Source organism: Corvus kubaryi, unplaced genomic scaffold (assembly GCF_017639235.1).
Source record: "Corvus kubaryi isolate FWS band 111438036 unplaced genomic scaffold, C.kubaryi_AGA036_p1.0 66, whole genome shotgun sequence".
Lineage (NCBI taxonomy): Eukaryota > Metazoa > Chordata > Aves > Passeriformes > Corvidae > Corvus > Corvus kubaryi.
The window spans coordinates 14,641,949-14,668,215 of NW_024582054.1; the positions used below are offsets into that span (position 1 = coordinate 14,641,949).

General features: G+C 42.2%; 1 long non-coding RNA gene across 1 annotated transcript in view; it reads right to left on the reverse strand.

Annotated features, from left to right (window-relative positions):
• LOC121673656 overlaps positions 1–26,267 on the reverse strand; it is a 121,672-nt gene that overhangs the window by 24,540 nt on the left and 70,865 nt on the right. The window contains exon 3 of the long non-coding RNA XR_006019268.1: positions 12,461–12,593. This is a non-coding gene — a long non-coding RNA (uncharacterized LOC121673656). The remainder of the gene's footprint in view (positions 1–12,460; positions 12,594–26,267) is intronic.

Genomic DNA, 26,267 nt, shown 5'->3' on the forward strand with positions numbered 1-26,267 from the left:
CAACGCCGGGACCCCAAAAGCCGCTTTCCCTGCCCTGCTGGAGACCGGGCTGTGGCTGCCCTGCCCCGCTGCTGCTTCGAGCTTTCGCTACGCTGTAGCCCTGCTCGCCCTGCCTGCCTGGGCCTCCGTGGGGTTCTCCCATCTGGATACATCTCGCCTGCCACCCGGGATTTGCGTCCGTCCCTGCCGTTCCAGCCGCCGTTCTAGCCTGCTGTTTCAGCCTGCTGTTTCAGCCTGCTGTTCCTGAGAGCCCGGGATCAGCTGCCCAGGGGTTTGTGAAGCCTTTGTTCCATCCTTCCCGGGATCCCAGGGCACCAGAGCCGCGGGTTTCCCGAGCTCGCTCCGGAGCGCCCCCCGCAGCCGCGGGGGAACCATCGCACCTGCCCTGCTCACCGGGAGCCGCCAGCGCCCCTGCCGGCTGCGAGCGGAACTGCACCCGAGGGGAAATAGCCTGACAGCCGAGAAGGCTGGCACTGGGTTTGTGACTGCTGTTACTGCCATAGTTGTTGTTGTTTTGTTTGACTGGTTATATACATATATATAGAGAGTAAAGAACTGTTATTCCTATTTCCCACATCTTCGCCTAAAGGCTCTTGATTTCAAAATATAATAACTTGGAGGGAAAAGGGGTTATATCTGCCACTTCAAGGGGGGCCTCTGCCTTCCTTAGCAGACACCTGTCTTTCAAAACCGAGACAGACAGCTTTTCAGATAACAATATCAAAAACCTCTTTCTCCATTATGCTTTTAATGATAATAAAGTATTGTTATTAAAGACAGGTAAACAAAACACTCTTCATCCTGACAAGTCTTGACCTTGAGCCAGCAACTTTCCCTACACGTCAGAAGCATGGCGCTCTATTTTGGCTCTATTTTCATGTGCATAGTCAGTAGAAGAATTATGAATTACCTTGTATTGGTCTTAAAGGAAAAAGATTTCATATGTAAAGTGCATCTCAGCACGCTTTTTGGGTGCACTTAAAAGTACCCAACATAATATTGTCTTTTGGATCACAGGAAGATGCTGTAGGATGAAGCCAAATTTCCACCATGTCCAAGTAACTCTCTTTTATGCATGGATTTCCCAGCCCAAAGTATACTGAGCTCAGAGTATCACGGGTCTTTAGGGTGATGTGGAGCAGTATTATTGATTACTGAGTTACATAGTGAATGCCAGCAACCATTCTTTCCCTGACAGGACGGAGGGACTACATATGTATCATGTGGTATAGGAATGACTTGAGTCATGCTCAGTTAGCTCCTCTATTTCTTTATTGAAAGATTCCTGTGATACTCCTTGGTCAGAAAATAACACTTAGGGCTTTGAAAAATGTGAATAAAGACAAAATGAGAATAAAAGGAGGAAATGAGAACAGAGAGGATTTCCTCAACTCTTTCCCTAAAGAGAAAAAGACAAACTGTCTGATAAACGTGAACTGATGTGTTCCCTTTGCCATTCTTGTTTTGCTGTAAAAGCCTTATGTCAAGAAGCTGTGCTATAATTAACTCCTGTTTCGTCTTACTGTTTATTCATAAAGGCTGGGACTCTTTAGATGGAGATGGTAATACCCACTGCAGAGCATGCCAGCTATTTTCTTGCTCATGGGTTCTGGCACCAGCCAATTCCTTTGTGTGATTTATCACTTGGTAATCCATCTCCTCCATCCATTATCCCGCACAAAAATCAGCTCCGGACAGCTGCTTTCTCTGCAGCAGAGCAGGCAGAGCTGTCACTTTGCCTACCCTGTTCTCAGCAGGGCAAAGGAATTTTCTCTTTTCAGATTCAGTACGTCTCATGGCAACTTTGTGGAATGTCTTACAGGTGAAAATAACAGCTCTGTGCACATTAGGCCAGACTGATGACCTGCATAAACATTTCCCTTCAGTTGGGATGGCTCTTCCAACTTAGCAGTTGCCAGCATCTGTTAGATTCATGCAAGTTAGCCCTCCTGAACCAGTTTTTTACTTTCCAAAGGCTATTTAAGTCTCAATGAAGCATCCAGAAACTATTTTACTACAATCAAACAGAGCTGTTGAGTCTATGCTGAACTCATAAACATGACATACAGGGATTTCAAACTCTCCAACTGTAGCTTGGGCAAACATTCAGAAATAATTTATGTGTGAAAAGAAAATGTATAGAAGCAAAACAGTACATTATCGTATGCCAGTTCTTTGATGTTTGAAATCTCTTTCTAGAATTTTTATATATGCAATCCATGTGCATATGCATCCAGCATCTGAATAATACACCAGACTTATGATACTTTAGATTACCATTCATAAGCAGCATCAAAGCTTTTTATATTAGAAAGGTGTAGCTATATAAAAAAATTCAACATATGCTCCCTGAGTAGATATTTGCTAATTAGTACAAGTTTGGTTTAAGTTGATTTCATGTATAGAGTCATCGAAGCCAACAAAAGTTTCTTGTGTGAGCCTTTTGTAAATCAGGGTTTTGGTACAGATAAGTCCTTTTGCATTTGTATGACAACTAGCTAGAAGTACTCCAGTGTAAATATTAGCAGTGGTGAAGCATACACAGAAAAATTGCACAATACAATATAAATTAAAATTCTTCTTCCTGCAGCTGTGCAGCTCACAAAATATCTCCATTCTGCAAAAAGTTCTGTGTACAATAAAGAAAAGGGAAATTTTGAAAAAACCCTATATTTTCCTTCAAAGACTCAACAAAAAGCAACACATCCTGTCAAGAACAAGACTCACCTTTGATACAGCTGTACTGGGTCTAGAATTCAACATGTGCTTAGGAAGAGGATTCACAAACCCAAAGAGAGTTCAGGTTTGGGAAAATAATTAATTTCTATTCCTCTCCTTCAGTTCAGTCAACCTCATGGGGGGAGGTTCCAGAAAACATTATTGCCCTCCCTTTCTTCAAATTAAAAAAAAAAAAAAAAAAGTAGACAAGAAGGGAAGGGGAAACAAAGATACAGAGAGAAACTGGGGAGGGGAGGAGTAGGGACAGGGAGCTGAGAAGCAAGAAGGAAAAGCATTTGTAAAATTAAAAGGCAGGGGCCCATCAGATTGTGTCGGGCAGGGGAAAGCGTGTCGTAGGCAGGAGTAATTGGTAATCGGAGCAGAAGTGAAGAAGGGGATGATTTATGGGAGCATGGAGACAGCGGTGGAATAATTTTTGGAGCAGAACGGGGAACTTACTGAACGCCTGAAACTCAGCTACTTATCCACTCGTTCTCGTGATAAATTAGCTCTTGTTTAAAGTAACCGGAGCTCCATTTTTCATTCTGATTACTACACTTGATATCTCTCTCTCTCCTTCTGTTTCTCTCTGACCACTGCCCCTTAGCAGGTTCTCTGAGCTGAGGCAATGGGTTTATGGAAACTCTTCACCCCTCCATTACACTCTTTCCCCCCTCTTTCTCCCAATTACTGTAGGGTTAACTCTTTAAGTTGCTGTGTGTTTCTCCAAGCTACTTAAACTGTTTCTGAGGGTTGACCTGGGAGCATATGGAACATGATCCTCCATTTATGCTGTGGTGGGGAGAACGTGGGGGACGTGGGGGTGCCCAGTGCTTGCAGGTGTACGGAATGAGCATAGTGGTACTTCATGTGTTTCACTGTGTGCTTGCCATGTTTGGAAGGCAGCACCATGTCTGGTCTAGAGCACATGATTAGTAGGAATGATTTATTTTATGGTACCACTCAAAGCCACCGCACCTCCCTCATGCACAAGGTCTCACTCTTCATTTTACTGCCTAAGTCTATGTGAAGACTGAGCTGAGGCACAACACACCAGACTGAAAGAAGTGGCAGAAAGAAGGTGACATACATACAGTGGCAGACTGGCCAGAAGAAAGAGTAGATGACTTTAGGAAAAATAATTTTAAAATATGCTTTTAATATAAAATTGTAAGACAAATAGATACTAATAAGTATCAAGTTTCTTGCTGACATCAGAACCAGTTGTTTTCCTAAAAGCATCAAAATACTGAAGTGGATCACAAGAAAAGATTTGAAGGATGAAGTGGTTTTGCCAGTCATTTCAGGGAACACAAAAGTATAACGAATACCACAGAAGACAGACCAGCTAGGGTTCTGCTATCTTCCCTTATGAGTAAGAGATACATGAAGAGCAAATTGCTGAAGATACTGAGAAATAAAGAACAGGGAAAGAAAAGCTAAGAGTTGGGTTGTTATTTCCATTAGTCTAGAACTAGAATATAAAAGGAAGAAGGGGTTATTCACCACAATGAAAAGATGACCAAGTAATATTTCCAAACACAAATAATTAGTGCAATCTTCACCTCAGTTGTTATTAATGCCAGGAGTTTGGCACAACTGAAAAACGTAAGGCAAGTCTAAGGATAGATCTAGACCTGAGTTGGCATGGAGATCAACAGTTGAGCCCCTGCACACAAAGCCAATTTCTACATATACAGTCTCAGTAGATGTGACTTTACAGTCCAGCTGTTCCTAAACTTTCCACCTGCCTGGAGTCCTTGCACCTTCTCTACTGTTTTTGTGTCAGTCACAACAAATGACAAGGAACCAGGTTAGCAAAGGATACCAGATTTGGCACACCACAGCAGCAGCACATGACCTCCCATCCACGGCAGCACAGCCATAAAGCCTTGTGGAACAAGTAGGGTGCCTGCCCAACACAGCTCACACTCAGGGAAAACTTTATCACATAAAACAGGACACAGCACTGATTAAACTCCACATTCAGTTCTAGCTCTTGTGAAGGAACCCTGTTCTGATGAGTCTCGGTCTGTCTGATTTGCTGCTTTGTCTGCCCTGTGACATTTCCCACACTGCCAGGCAGAACACATTCTCTCCTAGGTACAGATCAGCTAAATCACACTGAGTTACATTCAAAACTGAGCTAAGTCTAATAAATCTTGTATAAACTTAACTCAGATTTCTCTTATATTTCTAGAGTCAGCAGGTAATATAACCACACATCACCATCTTTTTGCCAAAAAATATTTATACTGTGGTTAGGTACTTTTGGACCTCAACAAAAATGTACTCATACTATTGTCTCTCAATACAAGGCTTCTTCTTATGGGCTTTCAATGCTTATTCTTTAAACACAATGATTTCCAACTTCAAACAGAGCAATCCCTTCTCCATTGCCTCCTTATTCATACCAATACAGAACTGTGTGTAAATGAACAATCTGGGAGTACTGAACTGTACCTGTGTTAGTGTGAGGGGCATTCTCTGCATAAGAAATTACAGCTTGAGTTATGACATATCTAGGAGGAAAGTCTAGGTAAAGTAAAAAATTAGGAAAAAAGCTATAAGCCTTGTCATTACCATAACCAGCAGGTGGGCACGTTGCTTGGAAAGAGTGATGGAGCCTCTGCCTTGGAGAAGTTACAGACAGCATATGAGCCCAGACCCCCTGAACACATATTTACAAGTTCACAGCCCGATATGGTTCCCACAAAGCTCACCAGAAAGTTATATTTGGAAGATAAATGGGACCACCAGGTATTACACCATTAGTATTTTGCCAGTGATGTCAACACAGATACCTTGCATAGGCAGGGACTACAGACCAAGGCCCAGAGCAAAAAGCAGCTGCAAGAGAGGCAACGGACAAGGACAAGGTGTGCAATAAAAGGTGAAGATAATGAACGTGAATTTACTTTGAGGTGAGTATATCGCACATCCTCTAACCTTGGAGGATCCCAGGGGGTTTTGGAAGGGGGATGAGGGTGGTTCACAGTTGTTAATACATTTTTATTATATATCTTATTATATTAAGTAGAGGGCAAACTGATCACTATGACCAGACAAGGACAGGGAGATTAGCCTTACTGCAGTGATGGGCAGTTTCTTACTCGGAAACCAGACTGCTAATCTACCCACCATGTTTCAGACAGCACTCACTTATCTGTACGTGGGAGCCCAATCCCATCTCTCTTTCTCATACCTATGATAGCAAGCAGCTAGATTTTCAGAGATTTCAAAAAGCCAAAGTATATGAAGAAAATGAAGGCTCTGAAAGTTATGCTTTTATACACAGCAATTTCAACGCATGTGTATCTAGCATAGTCTTACAGAGGAAGAGTTACACCTGAGAATCCAAATCAATCTGCTTAAATGTACTTAAAATTTCCCATTTTCAGGCAAATAAGTAGAAATCCGTATTTTCAAAGAGAGAGTCCTCACAGCTATAGAATAGGAAATTTCGCTTATTTAAATAATTTAATTTTTTTAAAGGAACTTTCACGATTAGCCCAGAAACAAAACTTCAGATTTCATAGGAAAAGCCAAAAATCAGTAAAACAAAATGCTAGCTCCTGAGACTTCTGTATAAGGCACTAATCCAAGGGAACAGAACTGGTGGATTTCAAAGAATGGTACTGGCTTTCCCTTACCCTGATCAGTGCTGCTTCACAGGAGTATGTTTTACACCAAAAGAATAGAGACCACACAGCAGCTTTCACAAGTTTTGGGATAGTTCAAGTAGAACAGCAAGAAGAATGTACAATTTTACTCTGGGTAGACCAGGTTGTTGCAGACACAAAGGTAGTGATCTTGCATCCCTTACCACAGCTCATAAGAAGACAACTAGAAAAATAACCTTTTTCTTTTTTTTCCAATGCAGAAGTAATAATCTTATGCTTTCTTTAAGGAAGGGAATTAGATGGGTCCTAAATGAGCTGTACGGTTCAAATCCAACCTGTGTGAAATTTAGTGCGCCTGTAGTTTAAACTGACATCTAGAGCAGCTTGGGTTTTGAAAAACAAACAGACATTCATTTTTTCCTGAAGGACTCTTATGTGGTGAAAACTTACTTGTCAGGTCTTCCTAAGTGAGCATTTGGAGGGAATGATTCCTTTGATAGACTGTTTTATTTTGCCTTGCAATTATTTTCTAAATTACCACTGTTGTGGTGGTTGACATCCATGGCTCCTTTTTCCTAGAACTACCTGAACAACATAATATATGGACAAACCAGAAGGAGCTGAGTATAAAATGGTGTACTAGTTACCTCTGGCACCTGACTGCCCTTTACTGCCTTGGCTCCAACCTAGTCAACAAACTTCAGGATCAGAACCATTTAACTGAGCAACTCTCCTTCATGTGCCGGCAAACTCATCCTGTTTAGCCTGGGAGCTCAGATGAGCACGCAAGCAAGCATTGTCTTTGTGGCCATCACCTTCCTGCACAACCAGCCAGCCTTCAGGGGAATATCCAGCACTCAGTGGAAGGGAGTAGCTGAAATATTCAGATAGTGTCAAGACATCTCTTCCTTATAAGGAAAGAATGTATTCATTTATTGGAGAGAATCAAAATTCTGTGCCTGTGCTTTCTGGCCCTCTCAAGAGTGAGAGAAATCACTGTTACTAGTGGACAACAAAAATTTCTCCCTAGTTATTTCCAGTGCCAAGTGAATGGATAAAAACTTTTGTGTAAACTTTTTCTGAGGAAAACTAAAGGTTCTTAGAGCTTCTTCCATTTTTGTTGGCCTTCTAGACCATACTGGTATTCATATAATGTATCTGATTTATTTGGGTGGCTGTAAAATACCACAGGTAGAAGGAAGAGGAAGGTGGAGAAAGGAATCCTAAGATACAATGGATATATTTATTTTTTTAAGAACTATTGTTGCTCTCTTCTGTGCCCCCTCCCCTGGCAAAGGTGAACTGCATATCTTTAGTTAATAATTAACTTGTCATGAGCTCCATCAATATCCCATCATCTAAGTGACAGAGGGAAGGGAGGCGATGGGGGAGGTGATCAGCACGACGTGCTAGCTCTGCCCGCAGCCTGCGATCTCGTCTCAGCCATAATAAATAGGATGAAATGCGCTCCTGATAAATGCCCATGTCATGGAGAGATTTTACCTTCACTCAGAAACAATGTAATATCTCAGCTATTACCCAAAATAATTTATCAATGTGTAATAGCTTTGTGCAGAGCTCAGATAGGAGGGGAGCAGCGCTGCCCGAGATGGATGGATCCTACCTTCTGCTTTTAATTTTTAATGCTGGTAGGCAGCTTCACATTAAAGGCCAGGTGTCATATATAGACTTAATGTAAGAATGGAGTTCATGAATTCTAATCAGGAGAGAATCTCCCTCTCTCTTCTCTTGCTTTAGTCACTTCTCTTTTTTTTTTTTATTTATCAATTTTCCTCTCTTTCTGTACTCCCATCGTCTTTGCTTCTCCCTTTTAGTCCATTTCTTCCTCCCTATTCTTCAGACACATCTTACTCCCTGTCTCTGCAACATAACTATTTGGGTAGCTATTTGCTACTTCTAAAACTGTACCACCACTTAAGGATAAACTAGTTCTGGCTTGGTGTCATGTTTTTTTACATAGTAGAACAAACTCAACACAGGTACCAGGTCAGCATGTTAGAGTTTTATATCCAGGCAAAAAAACCCCAGGACAATAGTGATCAAGAGTGGAAAAATCACAACTGGATTCATTAAAATTCACTGTGGAATAACGTTACTGAAAAGATCCCGTCTTTAAAGGGCTAGTGGAGAAGTCACATCCCATATACCAGCAAAGTCACATAGCTTTGCAAAGAGACATGTTTCTTCAACTGGCAAGAATATAGTACTGGGATGTGTGGATCCAAAAAATACAATATCAGAAGGTCTCGTTTTCTCAGTATTTCTAGTTTCCTTATAGACATGCCAGCCACAAAAATGTTCTCTTCACATTCAACACTACCCACATAAACCCAGTTGAGACACATCTCATCTGGTGGTCTACCTATTCAAGGACCTCTGTAGCAGTATGTACGGGCAATGGGACAGTGCCAAGAAGTGTCATTAACAACACACCATTAGGACTCCCATTAGAAATACCATTATTGTATCAATACACTACATCAAAGCATGACGTACCGTCTGGGCGAGACACACCTAAAAGCACCAGCAATGCATGACAGCACTCTCAGCTCTGCACAAAGGATGGAGCCACAGGAAGGAAGAGGGGAGCACCACTTACTGGCCAGAATGTGCAGCAAGGGACACGCTTCATACAAACAGCAGACACAAAGATCAAAGAAGTGCCACAGGCTGCAAAGAGGAAAAGATCGACTGTTTGGACTTTTGTTTGCACTCAAAATTAAGGAAAATAAAAGCACACCAATGCAATACTGCCCACAGGAGGAGCACTGCCAGAGCTGCAAACGTGTGAACAACCACTTTGATGACTTGCAAGTTACAAGGACACCAGTGCTGAGAGGCGCTTGGGCTTGATTTCCTGCCTTCTATTAACAAGGGTAACGTTAACTGCTCCATTTGTTGGTTCACAATGCAGGGATCACAGACTGAATGATTCTTGGGAATTCGGTCAAAACAAAAGATTCCTCTTGTGCCTAAAAACCAGAATGGCATAAAAAAAACTTGGCTGGTGCTGTTTCCATGCCCTTTTACAGATAAATGGAGGACAACCACCTTTAGGGTTGCATTGTCAGTTAACTACTTCTCTTTTCCTCCCCACTCAGAAATCTTTCTTTCCAGAACATGAAGAACTTAGCCTACCAGAGCAACACAGTCTCACAAGAAACTTTCTTTTAATGTTTCTTACCTTCCACAAGAACTGCTCTGTGGACATTCTTCTATTTTCACCTTATTCCTTCCCAGCACTGCATGTCACACAGTTCAGAGGGTCAGATCTGACTCAGCCGAAACAAGTACCACGTGCAAAACTGCACTGGCTTTGCATGGCTTTTCACTGGGGGGTTGATCAAGGGTAAAGAAGGGACGGTGTCCCACTGTGACAAATCCTTTCTGCACTCGAATAAGCCGTCTCTATAAAATATGTCAAAACAAATTTTAAGAAAAAATGATTGCATAATTGATAAAAGCCAATACTTTTCTTTGTGAATGACAGAATAAGAGACTGCAAATCTTTGAACAGTGTGGTACCAGGGTACAGGGAACATGTGGCTGTTTGTGGGCAGAAGCTCTGGAAACTGTACACTGTCTATAAAGATTCCCAAGATTGCCTTACCAAGAGCGTTTTGCTCCTCTGTGTCTGTGTATAAATGTATCACTGCAAAGGCAAGACACCAGCATCCCCTGGTGCACCAGCCTTAGGACACCCTCTGTGATACACGGTTATCTGAACTAATAAGGAAGAGAGCTGTTGTTTGAAGAGGACAGAAAGATCGGGTTACCTCCCCTGAATACCACTCACTTAGCTGTGCCCTGGCTCCAGGCCAGGAGGAGAGCAGCATGCCCTTGTCTGTGTTGAATGAAAGCCCACTGCCGGCTGCCAAATAGCCTCAGGCAGACAGTGACTCCAAGAACCAAACAAGAGCTCTAAACTCATTCATTCGCGGTCCGAGATCTTTTCTAACCCCAGGAGGAGTGATAGACAAAAAAAGAAAGGTAACAGGTAACAGTCCCCCAGGTAACAGTCCCTTGCACCATGCCGCCGAAGTCTAATCAGGGTCTTTTGCTGTCTTATTCCATTGCTAACACTGTGACTCTAACTGCCGTGTACTACAAATTAATTCATTCCTTCAGGCCTTGCCGTTCAGTAACTGGCTGTCACAGCAATCTCCCGAGGAGCTAATTGAGAGTTGTGATCCGTGCAGTATTTCCATTAGTGCTGTAATGACAGGCAGCCAGACACACACATGCATGCTCACACACAGAGCACAGGTTCCTCCGTACCCACAAAAAGGAGCAGATAACAAGCCATTGCCATCTCAAGTGTTCAGCAGCAGCTGGGAAAAAGGGAAAACAGGAGGAACAATATCCATGAGTCAGACTGAGGTCATGTAAACTTGGCCTGAATGAGAGCAACTTGCTCTCAATACAAGCTCCTAATTTACTGTAGGAGAGTAAAATCCTTCACACACTCTTCTGTCCAGTGGCACTGTTCCCAGAGACTACAAATCCCACCAATAAGTCACCTCGATTTGAGTGGCCCTCCTCATTGCATGGTGGGACCATGCAATGTAATCTCCTTAGAGATGCTTCTTGAGTAAGGGTGATTTCAGACATAGTTGTGTGTAGCACTATAGAAGATACTAATATTAGAGTCTTACAGGTTCTGCTTAACAAACTAGAGGAGATGTTAATTTGGGAAGAATGTATTTGATCGGTTTTCATGTGGCTCATTCAGGAACCTGGATGGCTCAGGCGTGAAGTCTGTGAACTTAGCCTCTTTTTTATTTGTTTTTCCTTTCTTTTGTAGTTTCAAGCAGATCAGCGGGAAAACACTACACACAGCACCTCCTACAGTTGTGCCATATGCTAGTAAAGACTTAGGCATCATAAAGGACACTTTTTTAGGTCCCTTCTGGACTACAGCCTCATGGTTCTCACCTAGAAAGGACATGCAATTCGGTGCTGTCACCAATTATTATTTAAGAGTCAGAAACTGAAAAACCTTTGTTTTCTTGGGGAGTTGTGCACTTTTTTGAAATAACTCAAGAATTAGCCCCAACGTATCTGAAGACTTGTCTACGTACAGGCAAATGTGTATCCATTTAACTTGTCTTAGAAGTTGGTCAGATAGCTGCAGACTAGTTCAGTAGGCACTTCTCACTGAGTGCTTTATTAATTCCAAAGCTGTGAGTGATTTCTTTATAAATGAAAAACGGTTTCAAAGTCCATTAACAATGGGAAGGAAAATCACAGCAATTATTTTGAATTATGTATTTGCCAATGAATTAATTCAAAGTGCTCTGTGTGGTTATTGTAGTAGTCAAACAGATTGAAGTCAACAACTTTAGTCACCCTTAAGCTGAGATTGTTGCAACGGTGGAAATAACTCAGCCACGGGTATGGAAGTAGTTCATGCTGGGGAACTATCAGTAGGTGAAGTTAACCTTGCCTGGGACAGGACTACTTACACAGTCCCAGATTTTCAAAACCAGCTTTTTGTAAGGAAATGAGCTGCAGATTCTTCAGATCATTCCAAAGAGCAGAATATGCTACTCTGACTGCCCGTGAGTCTGGCTTTATAAAAATAGGGAAGATACCCATTCAAGGTACACAAACATCCTTTAGGGCTCAAATAGAGGATTAAGTTACTGAGCCTTAAGAATTTGTGGCATATAATCCTAGCTTGATAATTGAGCATGTGCATGCTTCTGGCATGTGATAAATGCAAGGTCATTTGACTTAACCTAGGAGAAGACAGCGTTAAGTGGAATTACCCCATGTCTGCTGCAGGCTAGTTGTGCACACAGCTGCTACCACAGTTCAGCTGATACACAGCAATTTGTTCAGTTGTGCTAAATGTTGCTGCATGTACAAACCCCCATTCTGCCCTCTTGTGACAACATTACAGGAAAATTCAGTTATTTGAAAAGTCAGATGAATTTAATAAAGGAAACACAAATTTTAAAAAACTTCCGTAACTGCAAAGGGCCCCTGGAAAGTGGGTTAATGTAGGATGTTCTGAGACATCCATGTAGACCCATACTGCAATAAGTTTGGCTCTCCTGTATATAACCATAATTACAATTTTCAATTGGACATACCTGCAATAGATATGATCGCACAAGGACAGAGCAGAAGTCAATAGATCAGGTACATCTACCTCTTCTGCAGGCAATCAGGCTGAAAGCTCACATCACACCAAGAACAGACCTTACGATCACTCAAGGTGAGCTTCTGAAAAAAGGCAAGAAGATACCAGTGAGGAAAGTTCCAAAAGCCCAGGGTCAGAGGAAGTCCTGGAACAGGCCGCACAGTCCATTAGGGTGTGGCATGTCCTGTGATTCCATTTTAAGGATCGATTAGGGCATGCCCAAGGAATACAAAGTGGGCATAAAACTTATCACTGTTTTCAGTGTTGAGAAAGCTGTGGTATAAATGGAAAAGGTCCTGAGTTCTGACCAATAATTTCACGTAACAACTTTACTATATGCCACAGAATAGCTTTGGCTTCTGTGCAGAGTGCTAAGTCATGCTTTTTCCCTTCAAATGTGATACAAGATGGTTTCCAGCTGAGGGGTGAGAGTGGAATGTGTACGTACAAGGAGTGATTTATTCCAGACTATTTTGAACTGATTATTTGAAGCTGCAGTTACTGATTTAGTGACCATGTCATGTATTTCAGCACAAACTGATCTCTTCCATCAGTCTGCCATGCCAGCACACATACAGTTACATAGCACAACAGGATCACCCCAAACAACTTGAACCAAATCCTGTGGCCATATGTGAAACAAGCCCCTGTTCACGTCAGCATTTGACATCCCCATAGTCTCCATGCACAGCATTATTTCAAAGGCTGACTGTTTTGCCACCTCTAAGTCTTAATGTCTGTTTCCCGCAACATAATCCTGTAAATATTTGCACAAGCTTGGGGGGTTTTTTTGCTGTGGCTCACCAGTGCTTGTATTCATTTTTTTTAAAAGAGGAAGACCTCAAGCCTGACAAACTTTCAGTGCTCACCGCACTGTTCAGTTAAATCACTCAATCACACTTCCGTCGCCTTGCTTTGAATGATCTTGCAATTAGCAATCCAGTCACAAGCAGAACACCACTTGCACATGTGCTGTCCCACAGCTCAGTCATAGGCAGGCATGGGCTGATGGTGAAGCACACTTGGACTCACCTGGTACGTAGGCACACAGAGAGCACTTGTGCACACAGCCTCAGAAGATTCTGCGAAGTTCTTGCATGGTGCAGTGGAAACGAGTTTCTAAAAAGCTATTTTCAAGTTAGTGCAACATGGAGAATTCTGGGCTGTTTCTCCAGAGATCTTAGCATGAAACCTGGGTAAGTGCACAGTTACTGCATGTGAGTGTGTGGCCCTGCAGAGCCATCATGCTTCCTCCTGGAAAGGGTTGGCATATCCTATCTGAGGGGCAGCTGTGTAATGTAACAACATGGAAATGTACAACAGCAAATCAATGGAATGGGTCTGTGGTATAGTAACTGGTCTCATAATTACTGTTGGGTCCAGCAACATGAGGTCAGCCAGTCTCCTTGGTTTTTGTCTATCAAAGCCAAGATGAGCAGGAGAACATGTCTATTTGCAGCCTTGGCAATACATGACTGCAGTGAAGTTCATCCTAACAATTAATTATTGATAATCCAGGCAGTGACTAGTGAAACTTTTTCATCCATATAAACCTAATGATGAAGTCTTGAAAATAATACATAAACACTTGTACACACGAAAAAGGTTTACCAGTTCAACCAAAATCTCATTTTAAATCAGTTCTCTACCTGCACCAGCCAAAATGTAAGGAGCTGCTCTCACACTCAGACGAGGATGTTGTAGTGGAACCAACACTGATTTCACTAAGCCGACTTAGAGGTCATCTATCAGCTTAATTAGTTGTCTCCAACAGACAGGCCTTAGGAGTCTTCCCATTAGATATTATATCTTCAGTGCAGCAGGGCAGGACAGTGCTGCAAGTGTCATCAATTCTTTGTTAGGCTGGATGAACCATGGGTCCTTCATATTCTTCTTGCTCTCCAGGAGGGAATGGGTGATTGCTCCCTGCTACAGTTTGATCTTCACAGGGTGGTTCTAAGCTTGAGGCAAAAAACTCCAGCATGAAGTGGAAGAAAGGGCTGAGCTGTGCAAGTTTATGATAAACTGATTTCTCTAGCAATTCCCAAGGCTGCTGCTGGCGCCATGCCTCTGACACACACAGTGAGAAAATGGAGGCAAACTGATGTGGAGATGCAGCAAGCCAGCAGTTCCCCAGAAGAAAACAGATATAGCACTTTAAGTGCCTTCACACCACACCTTCTCCAGCAAACCCAGGCCAGCCCCAAGGTGCAGCACAGGCCACCTGTCTCAGCTCAAGTGGTCCTTGTAGCATTGTTTGATATAAGACACCTGGCTACACTATGAACATATCTGCTCTTCCTGTGAGAACAGGGGTCTTGCGAGAGTCATGAAACGGGATGTCTACCATCACTAGAACTTGTCAGCTGTGCCTTTGTCTAGCTGAGTCTTGGAAATTTCCAATGATTGAACTTCCACCGTATCTATGGGTAACATTTTTCACTGCAGCACAGGCTCCCTAGGAAAGTTTTCCCTATGCCTGCTTCCAATATCCCAAGACACAGTACGTACTGCTGGCCATAGCTGGCAGAAGACCAAGTCCTACCTAGACTATTTTAAAAATGGTAAGCATAAAGTGAATAAAAATAAGCAAACATTTGGAAACAGATTCACAAAGAGAGAGTACAAATGCATTTCTCATACTACCTGAAACTTAGCACTAACTACAGGAACTCCTTCAGGATTTCTGTTTTCAAAACCTCTCTCAGTCAGCAGAACTGAAGAGAGATTATGGTACTCTGATACTCCCTCTGACAGAATAAAGCAGAACAAAAACAATCAAGAAGACATTAAACAATGTCTGACTGCAAGCCTAGCTTCCATGGCATTATCTGTTCAGTAGGGCGTTTTACAAAGCAAGGACTTCAATCTCTGATTATGACCCCTCATTTTTCTACTCAGTTCTCTAAGGTAGTTATCAAGCACACATAAACTCACAGGGGCACACTTGTCCCCTTTAGTTCTAATTAATGCCACTGAAACTCATCATTATCTAGGTGTATGAGGGCAGCTCATACACATACAACCATCCATCAAGAAAAACCCATTGTATAATACCAAATAAAGCATGTGTTGACTTCAGGAAGCCTTTTCTTCAGGATATTCTTCTGATTCAGTTCAAGAGAAGGCTAAAGTACCAAAACTCGTGTACGTCATTCAGCTCTTTGCCCATTTCTCTGGCTAAAGCAAAGAACTAGCTTTATTCCAAGTTAACTCACTGCACGATTTAGTGTAGTTGTCTTAAAAATCACACTTAGAATCTCAGAATTAGGATTGGAAAGGAACCCTAGAGGTTTTCTGATCCAAACTCCTGCTCAAAGCAGGCCCAGCTTCAAACTTAAATCAGGCAGCTCAGGGCAAATTGTGAATCCTCTTCTCTTCTGAAGAAGACAGCCTCTCTGTAACCACTCCCATTATGAAGAACTTTTTCCTTAGAACAATCATAACTCCCCTGTTGCAGGTCATATTCATTGCCTCTCATTCTTTTGCTGGGACTCTCTCTGTCTTTTCTTTAACTATCCATTAAGCAGTTGAAGGCTCCAATTAGACCTCCTTTAGCTTTTTCTTCCCAGCTGAATAAACTCAGGTCTTCCAGTCTCTCATTGTATCTCATGTGCTCTAGTCCTCTAACCACCATTTTCATTGTTGGCTAGACTTGCCCCGCTTTGTCAACATCTTACCTATTCTAAGAACTCCAAAAGTGAAGACAGGACTACAGGGACAGTCCTGTGATTGCTAAATAGAGGGGAATAATCACTCCTTGACTTGCTGGATAAAATCCTATTAATGCAATCTAGTATGTGCTCAGCTTTCACTACCTCAAAGTCACACTGCTGATTGATGTTCAACTTGTGTACCTGAACCCCCAGGTCCTTTACTGCAGAACTGCTCTCTAACCACATGGATTCTAACCCACACTTCTTGCAAAAATTACATGCCCTTTTTGGCATGCCTTAGCAACACCACAAAATCAGCATGTGATTTGTAATTCAAGGACAGTAAATATACCTCATGCAGAACAGAAAATAGATGGGAGGGCAGCTGAATTTGTTTGCAACTGACCGTTTAGGGCATATTTAGGCATAATTTACAAATTGTATTCTCCCACCTCTTACTTTACTTTTTTCCTAATGCGGTATCTGCCCCTTAAATGATTGTGTCAGATGCCACAACTTTTGCCTTCTCCGAGGCCTCATGGACCAAATGTAGTAGGACAGCCTGATCATCTGTGCTCCACTGGGGACAGGAAACAAGAATGAAATATTTGCTAGCAGAGTCAAAGGAAGCAAAAGGGACACATCCTTGCCCCACAGTCTCTAACCTGTGCGCAAAAGAAAGGTCTCTGGTTCACAGTATCTAGTTCAAAGCCAAGGCTGGGGAGTGAGGGGTGGAGAAAAGGTCAGGAGTTCAGCATTCCCCTCATCTTCTCACTCTGAATTTAAATGAACAGAGAGAGAAGGGAAAGAAAGAGGGCGTATCTTGTCAAGAAAGCAACAGAAAACAGTCTAGCTCTCCAGAGAGGAGACCACAATATGGAGCAGTGAGCGCAAGCAGGCCTTTTTCGCCTTTCTTCCCCGTGATTTAAGTAAGATGTGATTTTGTGGTGAATACAGATACATTTACAGAACCTGCTAACACGAATTTAGTAATAACCTTGGAAGTGTGCTGAGTGGGAAAACACGAGGCTAGTACAAACTCTGTCATCAAAGCTCCACAGCTGCCACAAGATTATTTGTGCTCACACTGAGCACTGGCTGCAGTGTATATTAAAGCTTTCCAGTTATAGCCTTAACCAAAAAAAAAAGACCACTGGCAAATACAGAAATTCACTTGGTGACTTACTTATTTAAATATATTGGTCTTATATACAAGAAACTACCTTGCAAAGGGACCAGCATTCTGTAAGGATATGTTCTTGCACATATGAATCTATGGTCTAAACAACAGATGCACACAAAAACTGTGGAAGCTTATGCTGCCAACTGGTGCCTGTGACATGGCAGAGTTTTAATGGAAAGTTGATAATTTTAATAGTGTCTCTCTTTTATGTTGCTCTGCCTTGTACAGATTATCTCTGTACACACAATAAAATTGATGGTATCTATTTTGTTTTTTCTGACCTTAAATGTAACTAGCATCCACTCACATGAAGTGAAAGAATTCCGTGGCAAATTTAGTATTAAAGAATTGAATGTGAATAAACTACTTGGTAGAATTTGGCCAATTAGGACAGTGTTAAAACAAAATCAACAACTAATAGTTTAGTACTTATACCATGCATTACCTTTAGAAGTACTGCAAAAAATTACTTGATTAATCAATTAATCAAAAAACTATAAAATTAGCCACATTAACTAATTAAAAGCTTGACTGAAAAGATACTGATTGCTGCTAGAAATAACAATGCAATTGCAATGTTATGGTGCAAAGATAATTTCAGAGCTGTGAAATAACAGTTTGTGCATCTATGAGGATTCATGGGCATGTATTTGAGAGGCACTCTAAAGATGTCTGATATGGGAAACCAAAAGAGAGCTAGAATATGCATTGTCAGACATAAGTGTAAAGGGTTGTTTGAAATGGTACTATTTTCAAACATACAAGAAAAAACTATGGCCAAGATCCTGCCTTGCAAGTAATTCCCATCCTGAAAAAAAGATAAGAAAAATTAAGATAAAACATGCTTCTACTTTATTTATCAGCCTTGGCATCAGCTGCTGCCTTTATTATGGGTTCTCAGAAACCTACTGAGATAAGACCTAAAATGGTATTTACTAATTAATTAATCTCTGATGAGAAGATGCTAATGGTTTGCTCAATACATGCTCTTTACTCTGTGATCATGACTCAATTCAGTCTAAGAAGTCTTTGCAAGACCTCTGCTGTTAGCCTGTAACATAACCTGCAGAGGCAAGGGAGACCGAAAGCTGCACCCAAACATAGGAAAAATAGAAGCCCAGACACCCTTCCCATCTCCACTGAGGGACATCGTGCAGAATAAAATTTCCCCTCAGGGCAAGTGGGTTAGAGATACACTTAGTCTTTACCTCCTGCTTATAACCAGGCTGTCTGTTTTACAACATGAGCACCTTACCACGCTATATATCTTACAGAGCAGGGCTGCAGCTAATTTCAGTAACTCCTCTGATATGATCCTTCTAATGAATGACCTGGACAAGGGGATCGAGTGCACCTTCAGTCAGTTTGCAGACAACATTAAGATGGGCAGGAGGGTTGATCTGCCTGAGGACACAAAGGGTCTACAGTGGGATCTGGACTGGCTGGATCAATGGACCAAGGACAACAGTAAGAGTTTAAACAAGGCCAAGTGTCAGGTCATGCACTTGGGTCACAATAACCCCACACAGTGCTGCAGGCTGGGGGCAGTGACTGCAAAGCTGCCCATTGGAAAAGGACCTGGGGGTGATGGTCAATAGCAGCTGAACATGAGCCAGTGTGTGCCCAGATGGCCAGGATGGCAAATGGCATCCTGGCCTGTATCAGCAATATTGTGGCCCACAGGACCATGGCAGTGATTGTCCCCCTGTACTCAACACTGGTAAGGCCACACCCTGAGTCCTGTGTCCAGTTTTGGGCCCTTCAGTACAAGAAAGACACTGAGGTGCTGCAGTGTGTCCAGAGGAGGGCAACAAAGCTGCTGAAGGGTCTGGAGCAGCTGAGGGAGCCGGGTGTGTTTCACCTGGAGAAAAGGAGGCTCAAAGTAAAACTTATCTCTCTCTACACCTACCTGAACAGAGGCTGCAGCAAGGTGGGGATCGGCCTCTTCTCCCAGGCAACAGCTAACAGGACAAGAGGAAATGGCCTCAAGCTGTGCCAGGAGAGGTTCAGGTTGGACATCAGGAAGAATTTTTTCACTGAAGGGATTGTTAAGCATTGGAATGACCTGCCCAGAGAAATGGTGGAATCACCATCTCTAAAAGTGTTCAAGAAAAAACTGCACTTAGTGCCATGGTTTAGTTGACATGGTAGTGTTTGGTCAAAGATTGGACTCAATCTTGGATGTCTTTTTGAACCTTAAAGATTCTAATTTCTGATTTTTTTGCTCCACTTTGACATGGCCAAGCAGTAACTGACTTTCATATGCCATTAGCACACACATGATTCTAAAGCTATAGAAAGTGTGGTTGAACACAGCTGCACTGATGGCTGCCAAAAAGTCTTGTGCACAAGGTTCATCAGGACTACAGGTTGACTGTCCAGGATCTTCCACCTCCCAGTCCTACAGCCATACTTCTGATGGGGTACTGAATTGTGTTAGCAGCACCACTGGCACAGTAGGGTAGTCTCAGACGCTGTATCTGCCCCACCTAGTGATTTCAGAACATGTCAGGCTGCAAGTCTGTACTAGGGCATTATAAAGACTATATACAACCTGAGGCTACTGCTTGGTGGTCATGGTAGTAGAAGATGGGAATTTCCCATTCTTCCTAAGCTGATCTGTGGTAAGATGGATTTTATGAAATGGGATCCTTCATAATTCTTATTTCACTTTCTTATTTCAGTTTTCACCTCCTTCCCTTATATTTTATAAAAGCTCAATCTCTCTTATGTAACAAACAAACAAACAGAAAATGAGAGCATAATATTATATCCATGGCATCACTGCAGTCTGACAGACAGACATCACCACAACAGAAAGGAGGAGGAGGGGAAGTTCATACAAAGTACTGCCTTCCCTCAGAAGGCAAAATACAGACAGAAAGAACTCCAGCACAAGTGAAGAAAGCCCTCAGTTTGCTTGGCTTCTGAAGCAGAGGACTGGAGAGCCTACATTTTGACTTGTCACAAAACAAAGCACATCACAGCAGTCGGTATCTTCAAGGATAAGCAGCAGAAACAGATTATATACCCTGCCATGCATATGCATGTTGCATTGCAAGAGCCCCAGATGCTACATCTGATGACCAAGTTTAGCTGAAAACACTAGGTCCCTAGACAACAACTTGATGCAAAAAATTAACATCTCTGTGGTTCATTGTAGAACAAAAGCTAACACTTTCTTTACAAAACCATTTTCTGTTCCATTTCCCAAATGGAAAAAGAAAAGCCAATTCTGAAAAGCCTAGATACAATATTTTCATATCTAGCTGTAGGTTTATATGGTATACTGCTGGCAAGGAATCCTTCCTTCCCCTGCTAGCACACTGGCATCAACTGTACTGCTCAGGAAAAGCCCACTCTTCCTGACTGAGATCACTATTTATACTGGATGCCCATTAATTGCATTGCTTGGAATGATTTGCTGTGGGTTTTCTTTTTTTATTCTATCTGCATTATGTCGTGATCTGATGACTGATTGGCTCCTGTGAGCAATCATGAGCCCAAGCCTATTGCTTCTAGCTTGATAGAGTGTATATCTCTATTTCATATTCAATAATGATGAATGGTCATGGCTTACATTTATATAGGGCCTTTAATCCAGAAAGATCCCAAAGCACTTTACAAATTGATTTACTGTGCAAACTATGGGGTTTATTCTCCGCTTCATAAGCTCGTATAAATCCCATTGAGTTACTTGCACTTCATCACAGTACTTGGTATTGCCCAAACAAAGCACGAGCAATACACCCAGCAGACAGTCATGGAACACTTTTAAAAATATGAAAGAGTTCAGAACTTCAGTTCTATGTCTTATCCAAAAGGCAGAATCTTTAGCAGGAGAGCATCCACCTAACCCTAGAAAAGTACTACTTTCTGCACTACTTCTAACAGGGCTTCTTGCAGTAAAGCATTCCTTGGAGAGGTCACAACCCAGAGCTGAGTCTGCCTGCTCACATGACTGCACCCTCAGGCAGAAGCTGCTAAAAACCATCAGTTCCTTCTGTTTTAAAAAAATACTATTGAACAGAAAATAGCAATGAAACATCAGTAGCCATCAATATAGGTTGCTTGTGCCTCTTAAGGGTTGCAAAAAAATTAAACAGGAGGAATGCTCAGGCAAAATTCCTGGCAAGAATTTTGAGTGAATATTTAGTCAAAGCATGATGCTCTGCACTAATGTCTTGAAGCATATCACCCAGTTTCCTTCTCCTCTGTTAAACCTGGAATGGGAAAGGAAATGCACCAAGTATGTGCCTGGGTTGATCAGCTGCTGTTGTTCTCCATCTTGATATCTAGCAAAAGGGAATCCCAAATCTGGAGTCTAGCCTTTATACCTTCCAAGCCTAAGGGATACAGAGTGAAGCAGGGAACTCATGACTGAGATGATAGGTAATCAACTTCAATATTTTCTCCACTCAGTCTAAAAGCTTTAAAGGAGCAACACCATCTCTACCTCCATGACTTTGTCAGAGAATTAAGTGAGGTGCATTTAAAAAAAAAATGCAGAGATTCTCTAATAAATATGGTGCCTTTGAAAGTGAGATGCCAACAGTGGCTCTTACCAGGATGCCATGGTGTAAGCTGAGTACTTGTCTTTTTCTCCACCGTATCACTTCTGAAATGGCTGCAGTACAAATGCGGGTTCTAATCTGACCGAAAACAAAGTCATGATGAATTATCCAATGTGGGTGAGAGACCCACCTCCTCAGGGATTTTAACCAAAATTTGTTCTTTTGGAATCCAAAAAGAAATAGCTCATAGACATTTGAATGTAAAAGGTAATAATCTAGTGCTAGAATTACATAAAACTTTCAGGTGTTGACCACTGTCTTTTCTTTCTTGGCCTATCAGAATTAGCATGCTGACATATTGCAGTAATAAGTATAGTCAAAAATAAAAAGAGAAAAAATATTTCCCTCCTTTATTACATTATGGACTACTTGCCATATTCTTTATTAACGCCAGAGCTAACAAGAAATATGGCATAGGTTAAGACTGGGCAAAAAATTCTTCTAGCAGGATTGACAGAATTAGCCTGAAAGGTCCCATGTAACATGCATTCCTGGGGCAGGTGGAAAACATGGGAGGATTTATTCAGCAGTTTCTTGATATGTTCAGGCCAATGCAGCTGCAGTCAGTTCCTGAGTAATGTGTGTCCCATCTCTGTTTTGGTCAACTCTAGCAGCTTGCCCAATACCTTACACAATACCAAAAGATGTAAAATCTCGTGGACATCAAATGAGGTTTTAAGGATGCTGTAGGTACAGAAGCCTTCCATCCTTAGAGGGTTTCATGGTCCAGTCTGATCTTTCCTACACACACTCCTGTGCCCATCCAGCACTTTTCCCAAGCTCCTCCCTCCTCATTTTACTTTCTCTGTATCTTATGTTCTGCATGACAGTGGCTTCTTTTTCTCCTTGTGGCTTTGATGCCAGTATGAGAGGAAAGAGTATAAGAGCAAGGCTTCCAGTTCCAGTCTGTAAGATGACAGTGGCCTTCCGATGTTCGGAGAAACAATGACATAGAAGGTCAGATCAAGGCCCACTGACCTAAGATAAAGCATATAATTGCATCAATAGAAGAGCACATGAGTAGTCCATAATGAGGGCTGGTACTAGCTTGTTACAGACAGCACTATGAGAATTTAGCTGCCAAACACTAGCAAGCAACTATTGATCTCATATGAGCTACTGAAAAAAATCTCTACTTTTTATAATGCAGGGATACTGAAGAAAGTATAATAATGACCCTTTGCCTTATTGCAAATCAAAGAGTCATCGAATGGTTTGGATTGGAAGAGATATTAAAAATCATCTAGTTTCAACTCCCTGCCTTGGGCAGGGACATCTTCCACTAGACCAGGCTGCTTAGAGCCCCCTCCAACCTGGCCATGAACACTTCCAGGGATAGGGTATCCACAACTTCTCAGGACAACCTGTTTCAGTGCCTCACCACCCTCACAGCAGAGATTTTCTTTCTAATATCCAACCTAAACTTACCTTCTTTCACTTTAAAGCCCTTCTCCCTTGTCCTATTCAGTACATGCCCTTGTAAAAAGTCCCTCTTAAGCTTTCTTGTAGCCCCATTTAGGTACTGCAAGGCTGCTCTAAGGTGTCCCCAAAGCTTTCTCTTCTCCAGACTGAACAACCCCAACTGTCTCAGCCCATCTTCATAGGAGAGGTGCTCCATCCATCTCATCCTCTTTGTGGCCCTCCTCTGGGCCCTCTCTAACTGGTTTGCATCGTTCTTGTGCTGAGGACCCCAGACCTGGATGCAGTACTCCCAGTGGGGTCCCCAGAGAGTAGAACAGCGGCCAGGCTGCCTTTGATGCAGCCCAGGATACATTTGGCTTTCTGGGCTGCAAGTGCACGTTGTCAGGTCACATCAAGCTTCTGAGCTTGACATCCTTACCTCATTCCCTTCATGTTAGAGATATTAGGGTTCCTTAGCCAATAATGTAAGTGTGGACAAAATACATACTGCTGGCATATGTTCTACAACCTGGTCAAGTTTATCTAGCTGGATGGCCCCAGAATGATACTACCAGAGCAGGGCACCAAAAGACAACATGAGGCCAAACCAGGTGGCTCCCCACCACAGCTGCACAGGAGGGTTTGGAAACTGAAGGCCACCACTAAAAAACACAAATAAACAAACTACAAAAGCTACAATAACTTACCTCAGAGCCAAGACTGTCTGTAGTTTTAGGAATCCTGAAAGATTACCAAGCACAGCAAAAGGACCTCCATGTTAGGACGCACTGTTCAATCTAACTGTTCAGCAAGTAGCTGTAAAGGTTTCAGGATTTTTTTTATCCTTAGAAAACTTGTTAACAATGACAGAACTTCTCATCAACACTGAAGAGGAAGTGACATGAAAACGACAAAGTAACTGTATATTAAGGAAACCATAAAATTAATTAAAGAAACAGGGATTTCCTGGAAAAATTGAAGAAAAAATGTCTTACAAGAAATGACAGCCAAAATGACATAGATTGGACTTTTACTGGCACTCAGCTATAAAGCCAAGGACCAAACAAATGCTGGAAACTGAGATTCTCCTGAAGTAGGAGGATCCTGACCCTCCAAAGCAGGTGACACATTCACAGGGGCAGGGATGCCAGGAAAGCCTGCATCACTTTCCAAAGCTTTGTTTATACTAGGGATAAGGAGAAGATTCTCACAGTCCTCCACATGCACCAGTCTATTCTTGTTCAACAGCACTGAGCTCACGTGATATCATCACAGCACAAAAGGAAGAAGTAGGCAACATTTTTGCGAAGGAAAACAAACACTTCTAAAAGCTTTGCAAGAAGAGAATATGACTGGTAGTGCTCAACAACCTTAAGTTTTACATGCACAAATAAGAATAAAGCAATATGATACAAAGTTTTCAGTTTCTTGGCCTTTGCAGGCAGATCCATTTGGACAGAATATAACAGTGCCCAGCACAGTGCATACTAAATATCTCAGTGTCCAGTTTCATGAGCCTGAAACATTATTGTATCTGCCTGTAGTGTCTCCCATTTAGCCAACAACCTTTCCATCCTGCAGCTCCCCAGAGATGGCATGGCATCTGGATGCCCACACCAGCCAGAGATAGATGTCTGGTAAAGCCCTCTTAGCTGAACAGGACATGGTAGCACCCACATCATCACTAAAGCAGGAAGGGAGTTCAAAAATACATTAACTAAGGACTGAGAAAACAGTGTTTTACAGGAGCTTCTTGCAAAAGCAAGTGGAGAACTAGGGTTCCTGGGGCTTTTTCCTTCCCAAAGCAAGCAAGCGCCGGAAAGCACGAGTCCTGCTTGTACAGGATCCTCTTCAGACTCCCAGTGTGGAGAAGCATGTTGAACCACACCATCCCCCTGCAGTCCTCCCTCCCTCTCATCCACTGTAGATATACAAGGCTAAGTTGATGAGCTGTTCAGCTTAGTGTGAAATGTGTTACATTTTCCCCCCAGCTGCTTCCTGATTGCAGTATTTACTTTTAATCTCCTCTGCCTCAATGCCCGATAAAAACTTTGTCACATTAGATGGTGACAGATGGGAAAGAGAAGGGGGGATCACTGCAAGGGAACGTCCTGGCTTCCCAATAATTTTTCACAACGCCAATTATGTCCTTCAGTGCTTCCTGGCATGTGCACCCATGTCAGCAGAGAAGGAAATAGAAAGGCATAAATAAAGACAAAACCAGGCACTGCGTGGCTTTAATCTGCAGAATAACATTTCTCATTTGGGTGAAATATTGTTGGATTCTCTCCTGTGCTGGAAATGGAGATACACACACAATATATACACAGAGACACAGATACGCAGAGTTCACAACTGCTTTCCTCATGCATGGGTACTGCCATCCTCACAAGCAGCTCTCAGCATTGTGATCAGGAAAGTGCAGATGTCCCCTGCTTTCTGAAAGGTATCCATGTCCAGCAAGCCAAATCTTACGCCCTCTAATCCAGCTACCATTGAGCAAGTAGGAGTAATGTGAAGATTCTCATCTTTAACGCTTCAAAACTGTTCTTGGAAAGTTTCAGATCATTTTATGTTGTACTTGAGGCTCCTTGCAAACATCAGTTTCCAAGCCTAATCCTGCATGCCACTACATTTGCCTTGCTTAGATGGTCCATCCAAGATGAGGGGCTACAAAGGATAATCTTTTGACTCTGAGTTACTTCTTGCTTAGACTGCTGGGAGAAATGAAATGTAACAGCAACCACCTATGTTGGTAGACATGTTTATAGTAGCAGATGAAGGTAGTCATGGAAGCAAAGGAGGAAGGTGAGAGACAACTTTGACCCAGGCTGGGATTTATCCAGTCATACCAATAAAAAAAAAACCCTTTTGTTTGCCCTTTATGTACCTCCTTTGTAAACATGAAAAAGCAAATCAAAATAAAGCATTTTCCTAGACATC